An 18,389-nucleotide genomic window follows, 5' to 3' on the forward strand; every position below is an offset into this window, starting at 1 on the left:
CTCAGAGATCTGCCTGCTTCTGTCTCTTTCGTTATTAAAGGATTGAACTACCACACAAAGGTTCTCAGGTCATGAGGCACAAACAAAACACCTTTATCACTGAGCCAACTCACAGCTCTGAGGTGTTTTAAAATTTAATAATGTTATCACTCAAAATTAACCATCATTGCTTTGCATGCCTTTAATCCCAACACTGGGAAGAGAGAGCCAAGTAGATCTCTTTAAATTCAAGGTCAGCCTGATCTATGTCGTGGCCCGGCTTGTCTCAGCTTTAACCCACGACAGCCATGAGGTTCTACCTGAGTGGGGGTATGTGAACCTGGAAGCTTCTAGGAACCCAACGTCGATAAAGACCAAACACAGGCATCTTGTCATCTTCAGAGAGCTCTCAGTTCCATGTTGTGGAACTGGAGCCATTTGTTTATTAGCCATCTTTTCTGGTGTCTCTAAACCGTCCTCTAATACTACGAGGCAACCATTTCTCTTTGTTCTCTCTCTCTCTAAGTCTGGGGAAGGGAAAAAGGCTGAGAGTGATTTTAATTAGCTGTGGACAGTGACTTCATCAGTTAGCCCCATGAAATGACACCTCCAGAAAACTCTGACTTGAGGGGCTTGAACAACTTTCAAATTAGTGACCATGTAGAGATGCAGGGGTCGAATGTACCAAGACAGCTCCTGGAATTTCTGCTACTCATACTTTAACCTGTTCATCTCATCCACTTGGCATTTCTGAGTTATAACCTCTACAATAAACAGGTGAGTACAAGTAAAAGGCCCTCCTGAATTCTGAAGTCCATTCCATTACAGTAACAAACTAGAGGAAGAAATCATAGAAGCATTCAGTCAGCCCTGGAGACCTCGGCTTTGATAGACGTCTGATTTGGGGCACAGCTTAGTGGGACTGTATCCTCAGGCTATAGGATCTTACACCACTTCCAGGTAGACAGTGTCAGAATAGCAATAAACTGTGAGCAAGCCTGTTGGAGTCCACACAAAACTGAGAAATAGCCTGCACATACATTTTGTATCTGTCTTAGGGTTTTTATTGCTATGAAGAGACACAATGACCACAGCAGCTCTTATAAAGAAAAACATTTAATTGGGGCTGGCTTACAGGTTCAGAGGTTTAGTTCATTACTATCATGGCAGGAAGCATAGCAGCACATAGGCAGATGTGGTACTGGAGCTGTAGCTAAGAGTTCTATATCTCAGCAGGCAGCAAGAAGAAAGAAAGACACTAAGTATGGCTTGAGTGTTTGAAACCCCAAAGCCCACCCCTAGTAATACACTTCCTTCAACAAGGTCACACCTACTCTAACAAGACCACACCTCTTAATATTGCTACTCCCTGGTGATCAAGCATTTGAATCTATGAGTCTATGAGGGTCATTCCTGTTCAAACCACCAGTGTCAGAGCATCAGAATTGGCTTTCTTCCCCTTTTCTTTTTCTGCTGTGAGATGATGTGTGCAAGTTGATGGCAAGGGCTGCCCTTAATTTTGCATTCCTTTTAAAGCACAGGACTAGTGTCCTTCATCCACAAGAAGCTCAGAAAATACTAATAAACAAGAAATGGAATCCTGGGTAAATGTAGTGGACACTGCCTATACACTGCAGCCTGGGACTTGGAATTAGTGCTTGATTCAAAGACCGAACAGGCTGGTGTTTGCATAAGCATCAAGTTCCCTGTAAAGAGAGATGCTTGTGAGGGACCCTGGGAATAGTACAGTCTTCCCTCTATTGGAATGATGCTGATGCAGCACATTCCTTAGAGAGGCCTCCTCTGACTTGGGCTAAGAATCCTCATACTTCCACACAACAACCTTTATGCTGAGTGGGCAGGAAGCAAACCTCCTCTGAAGTGTGGATGCCCTCCCCTGCTGCCTTTATTTTCAGAAGTTTGAAGGACAGGCTACATTCCACCATTTTAAACACACACACATACACACACACACACACACACACACACACACACACACCATTTTCTAAATGAGCCATTGTCTTTAATCACCATGGTAAAGGTATTATACAATCTTGCTTAAAGGGGATTTTTTTTTTCTTGCCAAGAGATGAAGTTCTCCCAGACAAGGATAAAGACATTAAGGATTGTTTATTAAGATTCTGCTTTAGTTGAGATAATAATTTGGGGATAATTAACTAAATTGTATAGACCCCAATGAGCCATGAATCCCCTTAGGAATTGGCTGAGATGCAGAGGACTTTAAGTGCTGAAAGAACAAACCAAAGTTAAGGAGCAATTACTTTTTGAGTTTCCTGGCATTAAAATGATAAAGTAGATTCAGGAATGTCTGTCATTCGAGTCACTCAGAAGGATCCCAAACTCAATGCCAACTTGGGCAATTTAATGAAACACTATCTCAAAATAAAAGATAAGACTTGAGGATGTGTAGTAGCTCAGTGGTGGAAAGTTTGCCTAGTGTGGGGTCATGAACCACAAACAGAAAGCAGAGAGAGCTAACTAAAAATGGCAGGAGCCTTTTGAAACCTTAAAGCCCACCCCTAACGATACTCCCTCCGTAAGACGATGCCTCCTAATCTTTCCCTGATAGCCACCAACTAGGGGCCAAGCACTCAAGTGCCCAATACTTATGGGGGACATCTCATTCAAACTGACACATTCCATTCACTGTTCTCCATTGTCTTGGGGCCATATCACTATGTAAAATACATTTAGCCCAATTTTTCAAAAGTCCTATATTCTGTCAATATCAATAGTGTTTGCACTGTTGCAATAGTGTCTCCTCTGAGACTCAAGAAGATCTCTTAACTGCAACCCTGCAAAATCAAAAATGGACCTCCTACTTTCAACATACAATAGCACATAATGTACATTACCATCCCAAATAAGAGGAACTGGAACAAAATGAGGAAATATTGGACCAAAGCAAAGCCAAAATCCAGTAGGACAAACTCCAAATCCTGTAGCTCCACATCTGATATCAAATGGTTTAGATAGCTCTGCTTCACTGCCTGCCAGATACAACCCTCTCTTTCATGGGTTGGTTCTAATCCTTGTGTGAGATGGTTCTTGGCAGATGTCTCCTGGTTCTGAAACCTCTAACATCTTGAAGTTTTCAAAGCAAGTCAGGCTTCACTTTCACAGCTTGATACAATGGCCTGTTAGGCCTCCATGAAGGGACTTCACAGCCACACACCTGGCCTCAGTGACTCTCCATAAACCACAGAGGAAGGTCACATGACCCCTTTATTTTCGTATCCTTCCTATCTTTAAAGCTAGCACCATATCAACACACTCCCAACTTGGGGGGAACTCTGGACCCTTTGAATTATATTTGCATCATCTTTTATTTTCTTTTTTTATTATTATTTTTATTTTTATTTTTTTCTCTTATTATTATTATTATTATTATTATTATTATTATTATTATTATTATTCAAGTTAGGGAACAGGCTTGTTTCACATGTAATTCCCCTCTCCCTCTCCCTCCCCCCCTCACCCCCATTCCTTCTCCCCCACCTCCAACCTACCCCCCACCCCATCCACCCACCACTCCCCAGGCAGGGTAGGGCCCCCAACCGGGGCTCCACCAAGTCCACCAAATCTTCCTGTGCTGGGCCTAGGCCCCTCCCCATGTGTTCAGAGATAGAGTGCATCCCTTCAAGTGGGATGGGCTCTCGAAGTCCCCCCCACACACCAGGGCAAAACGCCAGTCCACCTCCTGAGGCTCCCAGGAGTGCAGGGACCTCCCCATTGGCATCCATGATCAGGGGGCTGGATTAGTCCCGTACTGGCCTCCCAAAGAGCGTCTGGGGTTGATATGCTTTCCCTTTTTCAGGCCAACTGTTTCTGTGGGTTTCTCCAATCTGGTACAGACCCCTTCGATCTTCATTCCTCCCTCTCTTCAACTAGGTTCCAGATTTCAGCTCAGTGTATTTCTGTGGATGTCTGTCTCTGCTTCCATCAGCCACTGGATGAGGACTCTAGGATAGTATAGAGAGTAGTCATCAATCTCATTCTAGGGGAAGGGCTTCTAGGCCATCCTCTCCTCCACTGCCCGGACTGTCAGATCGTGTCATCCTTGTAGGTCTCTGGAGATCTCCCTAGTTCTATATCTCTTCTAGGACCTATAGTGGCTCCCTCTGATATGGTATCTCTCATCCTGCTCTCTCTCCTCTATTCTTCCCCCACCTCAATATATCTGCTCCTCCATTTCTTCTCCTCTCCTCTTCTTCTTGTGCTCTTATTGTGGCGGCACCCACTCCCCTACCCTCATGCTCTCAATTAGCTCAGGAGTTCATGCACTTCCCATTCCTGGGGTCCATTTATCCCTTAGAGTCATTCATGATTTCTAGTTTCTTTGGGGAAGAGGATTATAGGCTGGTAAACCTTTGCTCTATGTCTAAAAATCATATATGAGTGAGTACATACCATGTTTGTCTTTTTGTGATTGGGTTACCTCACTCAGGATGGTTTCTTCTAGTTCCATCCATTTGCCTGCGAATTTCAAGATTCCATTGCATTTTTCTGCTGAGTAGTACTCCATTGTATAAATGTACCACATTTTCTCTTTCCATTCTTCAGTTGAGGGGCATCTAGGTTGCTTCCAGGTTCTGGCTATTACAAACAATGCTGCTATGAACATGGTTGAACATATGTCCTTGTTGTATGGACATGCAGTATTTGGGTATATACCCAAGAGAGGAATGGCTGGATCTTGAGGTAGATTGATTCCCATTTTTCTGAGCAACCGCCATACTGATTTCCAAAGTGGTCTTACAAGTTCACACTCCCACCAGCAATGGAGGAGTGTTCCTTCTTCTCTGCAACCTCTCCAGCATAGGTTGTCATTGGTATTTTTTATTTTAGCCATTCTGACAGGTGTGAGGTGGTATCTCAGAGTTGTTTTGAGTTGCATTTCTCTGATGGCCAAGGATTTTGAGCACTTTCTTAAGTGTCTTTCAGCCATTTCAGATTCCTCTGTTGAAAAATCTCTGTTTAGTTCTGCACCCCACTTTTTAATTTCATTGTATGGTGTTTTGGTGGCTAGCTTCTTGAGCTCCTTGTATATTTTGGAAATCAGTCCTCTGTCAGATGTGGGGCTGGTGAAGATCTTTTCCCATTCTGTGGGTGGTCGTTTTGTCTTACTGACTGTGTCCTTTGCCTTACAGAAGCTTCTCAGTTTCAGGAGGTCCCATTTATTGATTGCAGACCTCAGTGTCTGTGCTTCTGGCGTGATGTTCAGGAATCGTTCTCCTGTGCCAATTTGTTCAAGGGTTATTCCCACTTTCTCTTCTAGAAGATTCAGTGTGGCTGGATTTATGGAGAGATCTTTGATCCATTTGCACTTAAGTTTCGTGCATGGTGACAGGTATGGATCAATCTGCAATTTTCTGCATGTCCGAATCCAATTGTGCCAGCACCATTTGTTGAAGATGCTATCTTTTTTCCATTGTATGGATTTAGCACCTTTGTCAAAAATAAGGTGTTCGTAGGTTTGTGGGTTAATATTTGGGTTTTCAATTCGATTCCATTGGTCTATCTGTCTATTCTTGTGCCAATACCAAGCTGTTTTCAGAACTATGGCTCTATAGTAGAACTTGAAGTCAGGGATGGTGATGCCTCCAGAAGATCTTTTATTGTAAAGAGTTGTTTTGGCTATCCTGGTTTTTTTATTTTTCCATATAAAGTCGAGTATTGTTCTTTCAATGTCTGTGAAAAACTGTGTTGGGATTTTGATGGGGATTGTGTTGAATCGGTAGATTGCTTTTGGTAGGATTGCCATTTTTACTATGTTAATTCTGCCTATCCAAGAGCATGGGAGATCTTTCCACTTTCTGGTATCTTCTTTAATTTCTTTCTTTAAAGTCTCAAAGTTCTTATTGTACAGGTCTTTCACTTTTTTGGTTAGTGTTACCCCCAGATATTTTATGTTGCTTGTGGATATTGTGAAAGGTGATGTTTCCATGATTTCTTTCTCATTGAGTTTATCATCTGTATACAGTAGGGCTACAGATTTTTTTGAGTTAATTTTGTATCCTGCTACCTTGCTGAAGGTGTTTATCAGCTGTAGGAGTTTCCTGGTAGAGTTTTTCGGGTCACTTATGTAGACTATCATGTCATCTGCAAATAGTGAAAGTTTGACTTCGTCCTTTCCAATTTGTATCCCTTTGATCCCCTGTTCTTGTCTTATTGCTCTAGCTAGAACTTCAAGTACAATATTGAAGAGGTATGGAGAGAGTGGACAGCCTTGTCTTGTTCCTGATTTTAGAGGAAAAGCTTCGAGTTTCTCTCCATTTAGTTTGATGTTGGCTATTGGTTTGGTGTATATCGCATTTATCATGTTTAGATATGTTCCTGTTATTCCTGTTCTCTCCAAGATCTTTATCATGAAGGGATGTTGGATTTTGTCAAAGGCTTTTTCAGCATCTAGTGAGATGATCATGTGGTTTTTCTTTTTCAGTTTGTTTATATGGTGGATTACATTAATGGTTTTTTGTATGTTGAACCATCCTTGCATCCCTGGGATGAAGCCTACTTGATCGTGGTGGATGATTTTTCTGATATGTTCTTGGATTCGATTAGCCAATATTTTATTGAGTATTTTAGCATCAATGTTCATGAGGGATATCGGTCTGTAGTTCTCTTTCTTAGTCTTATCTTTGTGTGGCTTGGGTATCAAAGTGATTGTAGCCTCGTAGAAAGAGTTTGGCAATATCCCATCTGCTTCTATTGTGCGGAACAGTTTGAGGAGTACTGGTATCAGCTCTTGTTTGAATTTCTGGTAGAATTCTGCAGTGAAGCCATCTGGTCCTGGGCTTTTTTTGGTTGGGAGGCTTTTGATGACTGCTTCTATTTCATTAGGGGTTATGGGTCGATTTAAACTGTTTATCTGATCTTGATTTAATTTTGGTAAGTGATATTTATCCAGGAAACTGTCCATTTCCATTAGATTTTCGAATTTTGTGGAGTACAGATTTTCAAAGTATGACCTAAAGATTCTCTGGATTTCCACAGTGTCCGTTGTTATATCCCCCTTTTTGTTTCTGATTTTGTTAATTAGCATGCTCTCTCTCTACCTTTTGGTTAGTTTGGCTAGAAGTTTGTCTATCTTATTGATCTTCTCAAAGAACCAACTGTTTGTTTCATTGTTCGTTGGCTCTTGTTTGTTTTGGATTTATTGTTGGTGGTGTCATTGTGTGTGGATTTTGCTCTCCTGCTTCTTTTTGTGTTTGGCAAAATTAGATTATCTATTGCCTGTGTTTTTGTGCATGTAGTTATGTTCGTTGGGTTGGAGTTTTCCTTCCAGAACCTTCTGTAGTGCTGGATTTGTGGATATGTATTGTTTAAATCTGTTTTTGTCATGGAATATCTTGTTTTCTCCATCTATAATGATTGAAAGTTTTGCTGGGTACAGTAGTCTGGGTTGACATCCATGCTCCCTTAGTGCTTGTAGGGTATCTATCCAAGACCTTCTGGCTTTCAGAGTTTCCATTGAGAAGTCAGGTGTGATTCTAATTGGTTTGCCTTTATATGTTACTTGGCCTTTTTCCTTTGTAGCTCTTAATATTTTCTCTTTATTCTGTAGATTTGGAGTTTTGATTATTATGTGTCAGGGGGACTTCTTTTTGTGGCCCAGTCTGTTTGGTGTCCTATAAGCTTCTTGTACTTTCATAGGCATATCTTTCTGTAGGTTGGGGAAGTTTTCTTCTATGATCTTGAGCAGTGTTTCTTTACCTTCTTCTACACCTATTATTCTTAGGTTTGGTCTTTTCACGGTGTCCCATATTTCCTGGATATTTTGTGTTAGGGATTTGTTGGACTTGAGGTTTTCTTTGGTTGATGAATGTATATCCTCTAGCGAGTCTTCAATAGCTGAGATTCTCTCTTCTGTCTCTTGGATTCTATTAGTTATACTCACGTCTTTAGATCCTGATCGTTTATCCAGTCTTTCCATTTCCAGCATCGCCTCATTCTGTGTTTTCTTTATTGTGTCTAATTCAGCTTTCATGCTTTGAACTGTTTCAAGAGCTTCCTTCACTTGTTTGGTTGTTTTATCTTGGGTTTCTTTAGCTTCTTTAAGAGATTTGTTTATTTCTTGAATTTTTTGGTTTGTCTTTTCCTCCAATTCGTTTAATTTTTTGTTTGCTTTTTATTCTATTTCTTTAAGGAATTTTCTTGTTTCCTCTTTGAAGGTCTCTATCATCTTGCTGAGATAATTTTTGAGGTCCATCTCATCTTCATGCACTATGTTGGGCTTTTCAGGTCTTGCTGGAGTGGAGTCCCTAGATTCTGGTGGTGTCATATTGGTCTTTCTGTTGTTGAGTGAGTTCTTATTCTGTCTCCTTCCCATATCTTTTTCCTGTGAGTGCAGGTAGGATCTCTCTATCTCCTCTTGTTACTCTGCAGTGTGTGTGGGCCAGGAATTCAATGTCCGAATTGGTCTTGCCTCTCCTCGTAGTCTCCTCACTCTGAAGGAGTTAGGCCTCCATAGGGATCAGGTGTGTGGCGGCGGGACAGGAAGTAAGAGTGGGGTGTTTCCAGGCTCTGGGGGTTCCTCACTGCCTGGGCAGGTCTACCCTAAGCAGGAGCAGGCCCAGGGAGCTCGGGATGGATGGGGCTTTGATAGGGAGTTGGGTAAGAGTGGTGGATCACTCACCTCCTGGCGGATCGGTCGCGGGGAACAGAAGGAAGAGTGGCCTGTACCCAGATTCAGGAGCTCCTCCCTGCCTGGGCGTGTCTGTTTCAAGCAGGGACAAGCCTGGAGGGATCTGGGTGAATGGCGCTTAGGACAGAAGTTGGGTAAAAGCAGGGGGTCGCTCACCTGGTCTGGTCTGTGATGACCATCTTTTATTTTCTATTCCCTTCTAGGAGCAGAAATTCCTTAGGCTTTTTTTTTTTTTCATAAACTGGAAGCTTAGGTTACTTCTTGCCCTCAGGACCCCGCTAATCTCCTTAAGAATTTAGCCTATCTTCCAGCACATGCCTTGGCTGTAACATTAAGCTTTCCAGTGTCCTTTTCCTCTGCAAACTACATTTTGTATTTCTTTCTGCCCCATTTTTTCTTTTTCATCATAGACCTGCATAGGTGTGATTATTAATAACCACACACAACAGCCAATATTGGCTGTCTTGAAATCTCTTCCATCAAAGGGATATGTCCATTGCCTTTTTAGTTAGCCTTAGGCAAATTCTTAAGACAAGGGAAGAAAGCAGAAACATTTTATTTTTACCAAAATATCACAAGAATGGTCTCTATCCTAATTATTAATATTGTTCCCCCTGAATCTTTTTGAACTGGGATTCCACAGCCCATGTTGCTCTCAGCACTACTGTCTTCTATGTTTTTACTAGGATCGCCTTTGAGCTCCACTTATAGCATTCAACCATTTTCTTGACCAGTGTTCCAAAGCCTTCCACATTGCTTCAAAACAAACATGGTTAGGTTTTTCACAGCAATAGCCCATTTCCTGGTACCAACTTCTATACTGTCATTTTTTATTAATGTAAAAAAACACCATAGCCAAGGCAACTTCGATAGGAAAGAGTTCATTTGAGACTTATGGTTCCAGAGGTTTAGAGTCCATGATGGAGTAGAGGTAGGAGGTAGACATAGGAGGTGGAGGGCTGCTAGAGTTGCAACTCCATCTTAAACCACAAACAGGAAGTAGAGAGGGCACAAGTCTGTTGAAATCTCAGAGCTGACCCCTCAGTGACATACTTCCTCCTGTAAGGCCACATCTCCTAATCATCCCCAAACAGCTATCAACTGGGAACCAAGTATTCAAATGCCTGAGTCTTATAGAGGCCATCTCATTCAAATCACCATAGTATACAAAGGAGAGAGAGAGAGGAAATATACCAGAAATAGTTTAGGGGTTAAAGGCTCAGTAATTAAAGTAGTTAAAATGAATTGCTCTTCCAGAGGACACAAATTCAAGTCCCAGTACCTAGATCAGATTGATGGCTTAAAACTACCTATAATTCCAGCTCCATGGGAGTTGATGAGACCTGATATACTCATATACACATAAAATTAATCTCTCTCCCTTCTTTTTTTTTAAATGAAGAAAACTCATGCTAAAAAAAGCTATATTATAAATTGACACATAACTCTCCCCTAAGCTTCCTGGCAACCAACGGCACAACCAAAGCTCAGTCTTAGAATGCCAACAAAAAATCTATTTGTCTAGGTTCTGAATAGCAGGCCGCTCGACAAAGAACATTTTCTCTGAAGCAGAGAAATACAGCTGCCAATGCAAACTTTTAGGATTTAAAAAAATTTTAAACCAGTCATCTTAATCTGGCTTAACCTGTGGTGTTAACTGTAAGAAGAGTACCATGTTTATTTCCTTGCATTGCAGTGAGGCTTGGTGAAGCATCTGGGCCCACTTGAGGCCTACAGTGCATGGCAGTCTCCATCCTCTCTCTTCTACTTAAGATGCTTTCAGGGAGAACAATTACAGAACTGTAGAGTGTTATTCTTTCTCTAGTGAGTGAAGAGTGGGATCAGGTACAGTGAGGTTTGTCTTCTGATGAGAAATCCGACACACAGCCTGAGGTTTCAATCAGCCCATTGCTAGGTTTGAGGAACATTTGGAACAGCATGAGATACTTTCCGGGATGAGTTGCTGCTGTTTCTATGTTTTCTATAGGTGAATCAGAGGGCTGACAAAGGCAGTGTGATATCTTAGGGGCATCCTGTGGCATCATGGAGTCACTGTGCTCACCTGTTAGAAATGGTTGTGTTTGTTCACATCTGTGTTTCTCAAAGTGAGAAGGATGCATGCTTAAGAGTCTGCACATTTTGAGTCAGATCCATGCCCCAAGTTTGCAGTGAGCATGGGCAAATCACTGACTCCATCTGGAACTAATTCAGTTTTCCATGGGTCTATCAGGAGACTTAGTTGGTGTTCTTCATGGGGACCTTTATATTCCAGGTTTCTGTTATGTGAGAATAAAAGACTGTGGAGTAAGGTTATTGCTTCTGGTTAACATCAAGTCATTCATTCTTTCAGCAACATTCACAGAACACCCACCATCTACCAGGCACTGTAGTAGACCCCAGAATGCAGAAATAAAAGACCCTCCTCTTCAAAAACTAAAGGGGAGAACAATGGAGGACATCTGACGTTGACCTCTAACTTCTACACCATGTATGTATATAGGTGAGCATACATACATGCACATACATATCATATATATACACAGGTGCACATATGTGCATCTCACACACACATATAAGCTCAGAGCACTGTGGAAGTTGGGGCCCAGATGGGGCCCAAAAATACTCTCTTCAACTTTGGCCACAGGGCTGGGGTTTAGTGGAATAGTAAAGATATGCTTAGTATGTATAAGGCCCTTGGTTCAATCGTCAGTACCAAACACTTCAAGTCTGATATGGAGGACACTAGGAAATTCTTAGTGTAAGCAATACAAACGGTTTCTTCCGTTGCAGAAGCTTCCCAAGCTAAGAACCCCTGGCTTGTTGAACAGAGAGAGCTCCCACTTGTGTTCAGTCTCCCCTTGTTTGTGGGCTCTAAGGATCTGTTCTAGACCAAGCCTGTGCAGGGTGCCTGCTACTCTGGCAGAGAGGCCAGACTCTGTGTACTTCTTTTAAACTTCAAAATATCCAGGCAATTTATGGACTTGACTATCCTTCTTTACCTAGAGCCATTGTTATTTAATATATTTAAATAAAGGTCTGGGGATAATTACTATTAAGTATTCTCTGGATTTTGGGATAATTTCCCCAGTAGCCTTAAGCTTTCTTACAGCCATCTTCTGATTTTAGGAACCCTGAGATCTGCCTTTGACACTGGAGCCCATCGATTTAGGCATGGCACATATCTGTGGCTCTCTTATGTTTTAAGAAATTTTCAAATGTCAGCTTTTGAAGAACAGAAATTGAGGCTCTTGTTCATGAATGTGCTCCATGACTTTGACAAAACTGGTTCATTGGTCTGAGCTCGGTTTCTTTATCCCAGTAAGAATGGTAACAAACTTGCCTCATGGCTGTTTTAAGGAAGCATTAAGAGATGCAGAACAAAGCTGGGCCTAGTGGTGCTGGACTATATTTGGGGAGTTGAGGCTGGAGGACTGCAAGTTGAAGGCCTTTCAAAGCTACTCAGCTACTCAGTGAGTTCAAGGACAGCCTGGGTAAATTAGTGAAACACACACACACACACACACACACACACACACACACACACACACACACACGCACGCACACTGTCTGTGTGTCTCTCTCCCTCTCTCTCTCATACAAAACAAAAAACTGCCCTGTTCCCTGAAGATTTAATACTGTAGCACATATCTCCTGTTGCCTAAAACACATACATTGAAGAATAAGACAGGGCTTTGTAAGTAACATTAAGTATTTGTACATCCATTGGGGGTTTTATTTTCTTTCTGTGAGCCTCAAAAATAATACTAGTGTGGTTTTCATATATTAAGGTTTCCCTGTGTAGGGCATAGATCTTATTTATAAAACTTTTCTAATTCCTACCTGGATCACGAGGATTCCATCCCTATCTTGAATTTTATTATTATTTTGCCTGTGTCAATAAAATAAAGTTTTTTTCCTTTTGCATGCAATTGTGTATATTTAAAGCATCTGCTTGAGAGCAGAACTTTGAGCAGCCCACCAAAAGCAAATGTTGTGTGACTTCATGGTAAGCGTGGGCTTCAGAGTAAAATCTGGGTTCAAATTCCAGCTTCACTCTGCTGCTTACATGGTGTCTGAGAGGAAAACTTTTTTCTCTATATTCTCAGGTTCAGTAGCTAAGAGATCAATGACTTGAACTAGCAAAAGTCACATTAACAGGAAAAAAAAGGGAATGCCATGTTTTATCAATAGTCAACATGCTCAAGAGTTAAAAGAAGTAAAACTCAAGGAAGTGTGGGCTGGTGTGATGCTTTAATAAAAAGAAAGGAGAGTTGGTCTTCAGGGGATGGTAAATCACTGGGAATTGACTAGGCAATACGTGGATGAAACTGAGAAGAGTGATACCTTCATAAAGGAATGTTTATACTTTAAGTGGAAATGGGAAAAGTAAGTCATTCTTCCCATATCTTGCTGATCTTGTTTGCTTTCAGCTGCAAGTGATTTTTAAGCCAAAGGGACATATTTAATGCTGGAGTGTTCAGTGGCCATTCAAATCTGTTCCTTTTCTGAACTTGTCAACTGTAAAGTTGGGACATAATCATTTCTTCATGGGGCTATTTTGAGGGGTCAATGCACTTGGTTCAGAATTTGGAGCATTCAAGGAGCTCAAGAGCTGGTAGCTCATTTCAGCTATTCGTGGAATTTCTCAGTTGAAGGTGCCTTGGTGCTGTGATACAACCATTCAGTACACCAGTAAAAGTAAAACAAAATAAAATACAAGAGCCCAGAGAGTTGAATTGGCAAGTCATGCTAATTAGTTTGTTGTTGTTTTTGTCAATTAGACATAAGCTAGAGTCATTCAAGGAGCAAGAATGTCAATTGAGGAAATACCTTCATCAGATTGGACTGTAGGCAAGTGTGCTGAGCATTTTCTTGATTAATGATAAATGTGGGAAAGCCCAGCCCACTGTGGGTGATGCCACCTGTAGGCAGCTGCTGGCCCTGGGTTGTATAAGAAAGCAGGATGAGCAAGTCAGTAAGTACCCCCACTTCTGCTGTCTTTACTTGAGTCCCTGTCCTGACTTGCTTCGAATACAAACTGTGATGTGAAAGTGTAAATTAAATAAATTCTTTTTTGCCCCCAACCTGGGTCATAATGTTTATCTCAGCAATGGAAAGCAAACTAGGACATAAGCAAGTCTAACTTCATATCATATTGATGCTTTTCCAACAATCTATATCCTGTTCCTCATAATGGGGTGTTTCTCACCCCCTTCCTACTGTTGAGCTTTATTTTAAATTAACATAATAATTATATACCCAAGTGTGGTATTTCAGTACTTGTACACAGATATACTGATCAAACCAGTACAGACAGCATTTTCAGTTCCTTAGTTCTTTATGTTTGAATACATTGAGCTTCTCTCTTTTTGTTCTTTTCAAATATATTATAAGTCATTGTGAACTCTAATCATCCTGCTCTTATCTTCTTGAGAAGAAGCCAGGATTGGAATTAATTTAACAAACTGGCACTAACTCTTACCATGTGCATAGCCTTGGGCTAGTTAATGGGTTTATTATAGTGTTGATAAACAAGCATACTGTGAAGAGGAAGTGGGTGATAATTGGGAACTATTTCTCACTAAAAACTATGGATGTTGAGATGTGGCTGGGAAGTATTCTTAAGAATAAGAGGATGTTCTAGAAATACTTCTGACCTTTGGACCCAACAGCCTGGTTTTGGATCTTACCACAGCCAGGGATTAGAAGAAAAGCTTAACCAGCTCTAGGGCAATTTGAGCAACAAGAAAGATAACAGCAATTGATTTTAACACATAAAACAAAACAAGTTTATCTAAGGCCTTACTAAAGAAAACAGTAATTGTGGTAGTTTGAATGTAGCTGGGTGGTGGTGCCACACACCTTTAATCCCAGCACTTGGGAGGCAGAGGCAGGTGGATGTCTGTGAGTTTGAGGTCAGCCTGGTCTACAGAGCTAGTTCCAGGACAGGATCCAAAGTTACACAGGGAAATCCTGTCTTAAAATCCAAAAAGAAAAAAGAAAAGAGAAGAGAAGAGAGAAAGAAGAAAAGAAAAAGAGAAGAGAAGAAAAAAATGTGGTAGTTTGAATATAATTGTCCTTCATGAACTCAGCGAGTGGCGCTATTAAAAGGTGTGGCTTTTTGGAGTAGGTGTGACCTTGATAGAGAGGTAGTCTTTGAGGTCTCATATATGCTCAAGTCACACCCAGTGTCTCAGCTCACTTCTTGTTGCCTTCAGAGCAAGATGTAGAATTCTCAGCAACTTCTCTAGCACCATGTCTGCCTGCCTGCTGTCATGTCCCACCCACCTGATGATAATATATGATGAACCTCTGAATTGTAATCCACCCCAATTAATTGTTTTCCTTTCTAAGAGTTGCTGTAGTCATGGTGTCTCTTTACAGCAACAGAAATCCTAAGACAGTAATTGAATGAATGGTTAAGAAGGGATGAAGAGAAAGCTCTTCCTAAAAGTTGAATTTCAGTTAATAGAGAGGGGAAAATGGAAATACAAAATCACCAATTTGCGTGGTGTGTATGTGGAGGTCATGGAACAACACTGAGTGTCTGTATTTGCCTTCCATCTTGAGACAGTATCTCGTTTTTTTGTTGTTTCAGGCGAGCTGGGCTGTGACCTTGTAGGGATTCTCCTTTCTCTGTCCCCCACCTCTTCATAGGAGCACTCAGATTACAAATGCATGCTATAGCATTAGGCTTTTACATGGGTTCAAGATCAGGTTCTCATGATTGTGTGGCAAATACTTTACTCATCTCCCATGCCCTATAGTTGCCTTGGGTAAGGTTTAGCCACACATGGTAAAATCATTGCAGAAGTATGAAAAACAGATTACATAATCTCAAATAACTCCTCACAAGATTCTTATTAATTACAAAGGAAAAATAATATTTTATTGTAGATAACTTGGCATATGAAAAACCTACCTAAAATATGAGTTGATATTCTACTCAGTGAGACAGATCAATATCACATACCTTCTTCTCTGCACCCTGAGAAGGGCATAACATCTCATTTTTGTAATACTCTAGCCATAAATACATCATATATATTTAGTCATGAAAAAAATCACAGGAACATGATTGAAAAACACTCTAACAAATACCTGGAATAAACTTTTAGGTAGTATTGATATCATGAAAAATGAAGAAATGTCATTGTCTAGAGGAGAGGAACAAGATATGACAGTAAATATATTGTGTCACCCTGTAGCCAATCAAGGACCTGTAAGAGGGAATTAATGAGCAATCTGAGTACTTTGCAATCAAGCCTGTAGTCAATTGTATCAGTGAAACTTCTCTCTCTTTTTTAATCTTTGGCAACACATGTATTATGGTTGTATAAGATGTGAATATTTTAGGGAGCTGGATTAAGGTAAACATGAAGAATTAACACACACACGCACGCACGCACACACACACACACACACACACACACACACACACACACACACTTTTGAGGTGGAATCTTTTTCACCTCAAACTATGTAGCCCATGTTGGCCTCAAACTCATGATCCCCCTGCTTTAACCTCCTGAGTTCTGGAATTACAGTTGTGTACCATCATGCTTAGCATTCTTACACTTCTTTTGCAATATTTTTCTAAGTCTGAAATTGTTACTAAATGAAAAGCTAAGAAAGGAGATAGTCTTTGACAAATCTCTTTCCTCTCTGAATCTAGTTTTCTTTTGTTAAAACTTTGTTCACAGTGAGAGAAAGCTGCTTAAGATAATCAACTCATAAAGAAGAAAGGTGTATTTTGATTCATGGTTTCTGAGGCACTAGTCCTAGTTATTTAGCCCCATTGTGCAGGCACAATACAGCATGATGGGAGCACATGGTGGAGTTGCTGCTCACTATAGATGGAGTTTTCCTGTCCCGATCACTTGCTCCCAAATAACTGATACAGAGGCTTATATTAATTGTAAATTCTTGTTCAATAGTTCAGGTTTATTACTAACTAGCTATTACATTTTAAATTAGCCCATATTTTTTGTTAACCCTCTGCCTCATTGCAGTACCTTTATTAGCATGGCATGTTCATCTCCCGCTCTCTCTGCATCTGCCTTTGACTGCATCCTTTGACTCTGCCTTTCCTCATCTCATCATTCTCAGTTTGGCTTTCCTGCCTAATATTTCCTGTTCAGCTACTAGCCACTCAGCTTGTTTATTAAACCAATTACAGTGACACGTATTCACAAAGTATAAATAAATAAAGTATAAATAAATAAATAAAGGAATATTCCACAACATCTCACCTCCTGGCAGTCAGGAAGCAAATACCTAGGGAGAAGGGAGGAATCAGAACCCTATTATCCCCTTCAAAGGCATACCTCTAATGACCTACCTTCCTTAAAGTAGGCCCTACCTCTTAAAGATTGTAACATTTCCCAGTAGGGACATAAAGGTGATATGGCTGTGGCTTCTGTCACTCAGTCGATCATCAGAGTTGATTTTGTTGGCTAAGCTGGTGCCCCCTTTCCTCCTCACTGCTTCATGTGTGTCCTTCCAGAAGCTGCAGGCTCCAAAAAGGTTGAAGATGACAACCTTCCCTTATGGAGGAGAACTATTCTTCCATCAAGGGCACCTGAGAGGTTGGGCTCCACTGTTAGAACCTACAAATGATTTCACATGGTCCTCCATCTCCTAATAGCATCACAGGCTTGTAAACAAAATTTGATATGTAGAATGTTGGATCCAAACTGTAGTGTTGCTCATCTGTATGAGGAGCAGGGCAATCATCCTAGTCTACTTACACTATAGTGTCAGGATGAAAAAATGGACCAGTATAAAGAGCGATGTGAATGTTTTAACATGTAAAAAACTATTCTTGCTGTTAGTAATAGCAACTCTACTGTCTTGAACTGCTACAACTTGAGAGGGTTCCTGCCAAATCAAAAGCATCTGGACACAAACCACTTCCAGCCATGCAGAATGCCCTCATCCAAGGAAGTAAGAATGCTGTCTTTGTGGCTGGATGGCTGTTGTCAAGGAGATGGCTCCAGATAGCCCAAACAGCTGATGGGAATGATGTCACTTCTGGGCTTGGCAGAAAGAAAAACCACAATGAGAAAAACGGAGCAATGGCCTCTCTGTCTATAACCATGAATATGCTACAGTAGCAGGAAAAACAACTTCCGATACAGTTTTTCTTTTGTATAATTGATTCTATTTTCAGTTTCATCAAAGTTTAAGCTCATAACCCACAAATATGGCCTACTGAATAGGACAGGGATTAATGAATGGGAACTTCCTATGGGTTCTTTATGGTTCTCTACTCCATTTTTGTATGTGGGAAAGCAAAAGAACTGAAAGGGGAAGAGGTTACAAAATGAGCTGTAGTTAGAATCTAGGCATCCACACTCCTGAAATCCTATCACAGCCACCTTGAGACATCTCCTTAAAGAATAGAATCTGTTGATTATAGCATTTAAGTACTATGCTATCTACACTAGACTTTATGTCTTTCTTTGATTTCTGTTTTTGTTACATTTTATACATACATACATACATACATACATACATACATACATACAGTTTGCTATCATCATATTCATCACCTCACATTGCGCTCTTCTGTTCTCATGCACTCCTGATGACTCCTTTGTTCTTTCCAACTAGTCTCTTACTTTCCTGTCCTTTTTCTCCCCACTAAGTTTAAATAGGGTTGCTTATATGAGCATGGATGGGGGTTATTCATTGGAGTATGTGCAACTTACCATGGAAGATAATGACACCTCCTCTTCCA

This window comes from Cricetulus griseus, chromosome 2 (assembly GCF_003668045.3).
Source record: "Cricetulus griseus strain 17A/GY chromosome 2, alternate assembly CriGri-PICRH-1.0, whole genome shotgun sequence".
Taxonomy (NCBI): Eukaryota; Metazoa; Chordata; class Mammalia; order Rodentia; family Cricetidae; genus Cricetulus; species Cricetulus griseus.